Source organism: Oryx dammah, unplaced genomic scaffold, assembly GCF_014754425.2.
Source record: "Oryx dammah isolate SB20612 unplaced genomic scaffold, SCBI_Odam_1.1 HiC_scaffold_8, whole genome shotgun sequence".
Classification (NCBI taxonomy): Eukaryota; Metazoa; Chordata; class Mammalia; order Artiodactyla; family Bovidae; genus Oryx; species Oryx dammah.
In genome coordinates this window covers 25,994,967-26,000,433 of record NW_024070192.1, presented here as the reverse complement: position 1 = coordinate 26,000,433, position 5,467 = coordinate 25,994,967, and positions in this window count along the sequence as shown.

The window sequence follows — 5,467 nt, the reverse complement described above, 5'->3', positions numbered from 1 at the left end:
TTTGGGGACAAACCTGGATGGAGCGGCATTCTGATCTGTTTACTCATGTTCTCAGGTGTACACAGGGGAATGAGAAGAGGGGACTCCAGAGGAAGGACTTTCCTTCTTCCACAAGGAAGAGGAGAGCTTGTACTTGAGGGTGTACAAGCTCCTGGATCCCACAGAAGTCAGGCTGCGGAAAGAGTGGGTAGGAGGGGCTAAAGGGCCAATAGAGAAACCCAGTGTGGTCGTGTTCTTTCCTGGAGCCACATTCAGAGGGAACTGGGGCAGTAGCCCTAGAAATGGTCACGTGGCAGATCCCTTCCTGGCTGTGTGGGTCCAGGGCAGAGAGGCCCCATCTGGCCTGGAATACTAGGGTCCTTCCAGGGATGAGGAAGATACATCACTGGATATGATTCCAGGGATGAGACAGATTGGGTGACAAATGAGCTGCTTTCTTCTCACCCAGAGACACACCACGCTGGCATTGTTTTCTGATTCTTGGTGTATTGAAAACTGTAAACTACAGCAAAGAATCTGGCTTCAGGAGTACTCATTCTGGTCCTAGACTGGGCTGAGAGCAGGCCTTCATTGTCAACCCAAGACCTTTAAAATCTTGGCTTGAGTGGAAGGGTGAAGAAAGAAGTCTCAGTGGGGATGGACAGTCATCCTGGGTGTTAGAGGCAGGTGATGTTGGCTGCAGTCCCAGAGAGAACTTGCACAGTTAGTGGCTTCTTCCCAAGGACTATTCTCTGCCCTGAAGGCAGGAGCTTCAGGGGTAGAGGGCAGAGAAGTCTTAATTCTGGAGGTCTGCTTTGGATTTGTCACCTTGATTCTCAGGGCATGGCCCCAGATTTCCTACCTCCTGCAAAAGTGACCCAGGGTATGTTGAGGTCTTGTACTAAGGCCCAGCTGGAGGAGATTGCTGGGAGCATCTTCATAGGCTTGGTGCTGTCCCTGCCAGTACCTTGGAGAAGCAGGAAGGGGCAAGATGGAAGAACTGCTCCCTCCTATAGTGTTTCCCTGAGCAAGCAGTTGGCTGCTTCCTGTGGTGGTTGAGCAGAGCCCTGGTTGGGTGGTGGTGCAGATATGACCTTAGGGCCTCCTTATAGCTGGATGGCAGCTGGGAGAGGTAGAGCAAAGATATTACCCATTTCCTTACAATCCCATCTGCACCCCTGCCCACTCACACTCCGTATTCCCTCTTTGGCTTTTGCTTTCTGTATCTCCTTTACCCCAGTGATGGTCCTTCCTGGAGACAAGTTGAATCTTAGAGCTCTTGTCTCCATGGAAACTTTCCCTGCCCAGGCTAAATCACTTGGCTGGACTATGATCTGCCATCCTTTACCAAAGAGGTGAAGTGGGGCTTCTAGCCTCTAGCCAAATCCTAGGCTCTCTATCCGTGATGTTTCCTTGTCCCAGGGACTCCTATTAGGCATTTACATACAATTAAAAAGTAATAAGGAAAAAATGCTGAGTTCTCCAGGGCACTCAAGGGTGGGAGGACTGAACATTAACCTCCCTGCAGGCCCAGAGCCAAAAGCACTGTGCAGTCAGTCAGCTGGAGCATCTGCTGCTGTTGGTCCTTTGGAACACTCGTAGTGGGACAGGGAAGCTGGCTCCCATAGGGGTAGCTGGTAGCTGCTTTGCAAGCCCACCACCCTGAGGATAGCCCTGTGACTGAGGGAGCCAGGCAGGCTTGGACAGCTGTTCTCCAGCTTCCATCTGGGCCCTTTCCACCAGGAGGAACCTAAGATCAGAGTGCCATGCACCCTTCTCTCCAAGAAGTCTCTCTACACTTCCTCCCCTCCTTCCTCTGGCCACTAGGTCCTGGCACACACTTCTCCGCACCCCCCCCCCCAATCCCAAGTGGCAGCCCCAAGGGTCCTATCTCACCTGCATCCCCTGGGCCTCTTGGCACCTTTCCACTGCCTGGACCTTGGTGGAGTAGTCCCATGGTGCTAAAGGGAGAGGTGTATCCTAGGAACCATGAAAGATGACTCAGAGTGAAGCTCAGGGTTTAGGGTTAGTGAGCAAGAGAGCAGAACCCAAACCTTTTTTGTCCCCAGGCCCCTCCCCCCATCTTGTTTGTTCTCTTCCTCCACCAGTCCAAAGCACAAAGCCCAGACCCTCAGCATTTCGGAAATGCACTCAGGTATAAATTCCACTGTTTTCTGGCCACAAGCTCATTCATTCACAGTTTGGCAGCCAGCTCTGATGATACTTGCGGGAAAGTCAGAGAATACCTGTCCTCACCTCTCCATCTTCTCTGTCTGATGTTCAGGGTTGGGGTTGGAACTGGGGAGGCTGCAGGTCCAAAGATTTCTTTTGCTTTTTGTACCCAGCATCCCATGTGGTGCCCCGTACTGGGGAAGAAGGCTGACAGTACAGTAGTCACCACCCACAGAAGTTAGCTCTGGGCTTCTCCTTGGGAGAGTGTGGGCCTCCAACTGCTTGGAGAGCTGGGAAGACCATTGTTTTCACCAGCAGCTCCCAGTACAGGGTCCTGTTGCCAAAGTGGCTGGGGAGGGAGCTGGCCAGGGTGTTGTTAACCTTTTTGACACTACTTCCTTGGCCCAGAGGGAACCCAGACCGGAAGATCAGTGTCCGCAGAGTAGACCCAGAGGCCCCGTCCATGCTGAGCAGAGAGCGCGGATGCCCTTTTGTGGTGATTGGGGTAGGAGGCCCTGAAGGTAAGGGGTTAGTGGGTAGGCATGTTTACATATTGGTTGGGGCTCCTAAAGAACTGATGAGAGCAGGGGATGGGGCAGCTCTGGGACTTTGTGGGTACAGCCACTCAGCAGGATGGTCATGATAAACACCAGCATGGGACTCCTGCAGAGTCACCAGACATCAGGTTCAGCCTGGGGCTGGCCTGCACGAACCCATCTCACCTCCCCAGACTGTAATTCTACTCCAGAAGTTGGGTAGGAATGACCTGCTGGGACCAGGATCAGCTTCCCGTGCATGGGAAATGGGAGGGCGGGGTGAGGGTGGGTGGGCAGGCAGCTCCCTTTCTGCAGCTGCGTCCATTTCCTATGGCAGAGATTTGTGAGGACAGAGCAGCTATATCCTGGCTTCCTTCAGCCCAGGAAAGGGGTAATGTATGTAAGGGCGTTTACAGAGGACAGACTCAGGGAGGAGAAAGAGCTTGTGGCAGGGGCAGGCACCCTTAGAAACTCAATCAGGGGGGAGGGCTCAAGCGTCTGAAGTCAGACTCCTGGCACCCAGCCTCTAGAACTCAGCAGGAAAGGGACCTCAGGGTTCATATACCAACTGTACACAGCATTCTTCCCAAGTGGCTTGCTCTTGGTGACCCTACAGATGAAGAGGCTGGACTTCTGGCCTCTGCTGAGGGGCCAAGGGTGCATCTGCCCCAACTCTGTGACTTGGGACAGCAAGAGGTACTCACCAGTGGCCACAACTAAGGCTAGGAGACTGTTCTCCATGGTGACCTCTGCACGGGGAGCAGCTTGGCAGAGGGGTGCCAAGAAAGGGCACTTTTTTAATCTTAAGGACAGCCACAAGACAGGCTTCCCCTGCACCCCGACAACCCACCATCCCCACAGGGCCAACCCCCAACCCAGGAACCCTGATCCAGAGGAGCAGCTTCATTCAAAGCCAGCGTGTCTGTGAGCAGCCTTCTAGGTTCTCAGCTTCTGCCCCTGCTCTGTACCATGCCAGGACCTAGGGTCCCATAGATGAAACTCTACTCTGCAGGCCTGGCAGCCACGAGGGTCCCTCAAAAACCTGCAGAAGAAGGGGTTGGCAGGAACAGGCTAGGCTTCTGCTAACCCCAGAAGACAGCCAAGGCAGCTCCACTCACCCAGATCTATGTACCTCTCAGTCGGGATCCCCCCCAGCCCTACTCTGCCCCACCCCCTGCTTCCCAGTGGCCCAGCTAACAGGGCTGCAGATGCCAATTGGCTGTCCTCTGGTCTTTGCTCCCATCTCTAATGGAATAGAGGTGTCCATGGTTGTCCTGGAAACCAGACACAAAACAGGAAAGACTTCCCAGTTTCTTTCCCTCCCTCCAAAGGGATTCTTGTGCAGCTCTGGGGGCCCTGCCACCTTCCCCCACCACACTTCCACCTGGCTGTTACCCTAATTTTGACCCCAGGGGTCCAACCAGGGGAATATTTCAAAGCCTCAAAAAGCTCAAGCCTTGGGGCTGAGCTATCCCTACAGAAGGATGAGGGTGGAGAACAGTCAGCCAGGAGTTTAGTCAGAGAAGCTGCACTCAAACTTGCCTCAGTGACCTGGACAGGGGAGAGGACTGGGGAGGCCCCCTGAACCTGTCGGGAGTTGTGAAACCTACTCCCGGTCCCGCATTGCTTCTAACTCAAGGGGCCAAAGACAAACCAGCCAGATCAGTGGAGCTGGGGGGACTTCTGGTTCTGCCAGCCTGCAAATTAGAATTGCCAAGGAGAGCTCTGAACCCATACCAGTGTTGAGCTGCCGCCTCAGACTGGCCAACTCAGAACCCTCAGTTTGGATCACCATCCACTGAGCTAAGCTCAAAGTGTTCACAGCAGGTGACGGAGTAACCTGGACTTGGTGTAATTGGACAGGAGTGGCAGGGGCTGAAACAGGACACGTCCCACCTAAGTTCCAAAAAATAAGACTCTTTAAACAGTTGTGCCAGTCCAATGACAGCATAGCCACAGCCTGGCCTGTGCACCTTTAGCAGAGTCTAAATGCTGTCTGTACCTGATACTCAACACCTAGTTATTACACGGTTTTTAATAGAGCTAAAGGTTGATGTATAACAAAACCTTTTAGAGAACCAAATCAGAGCTTCAGATGTTCACTAGGAGCCAGAAAAAGCAATCATCTCAGCCGTTGAACCCAAACACTATTTCCTTGCAGTTCCTGCTGTTACCTTCTTCCTCTTTACCTGCCTTAGCAGCGTAAGAGAAATGTAGTGACAGAGTGCCGTGGTGTCCTCCTGCTTCCTTCTGAAGCCTGCAGCCACCACCTAATAGCTTTGACTTTGGGTTCATTTCACTTTCCTGGCCTGCTAAACATTGCCTGCCTCAAAAAGTTGTGAGGATTAAATGACATACTCCACGCAAGGTCAGTGCAATGGCTGAACAGACGGAAAATCCCACCACTGCCATTGGTGGACACTGGTGCCCTCTCCTGGCAGCTTTAAAAACTTGACATATGGCAGCCTGGGTTCAAACTGAGCCCTTTGTTTCCCAAGCTGAGCTGACTGGGCCAGCATGACTGGATAGGGTGATTTTAAAGGTTCTGAGAAGACTTCACCCTTCTTCCCACCTTAAGTAAGCTGTGAAGGACTGATACTGAGCCATGGCCGACAATGGCAGGAAAGTAGGAAGGGAGAAAGGGCTTGAGAAAAGGAGGGAGGCTGGACCAACCTTTCCAATATGGCCCTCCTAGGTCCTAAGGCAGCGGCTAGGAACCCATACAACTGCTGCTCCTGCTTCTGAAGGGGGCAGTGGTAGCCACCGGGTCCTGGCTGGAA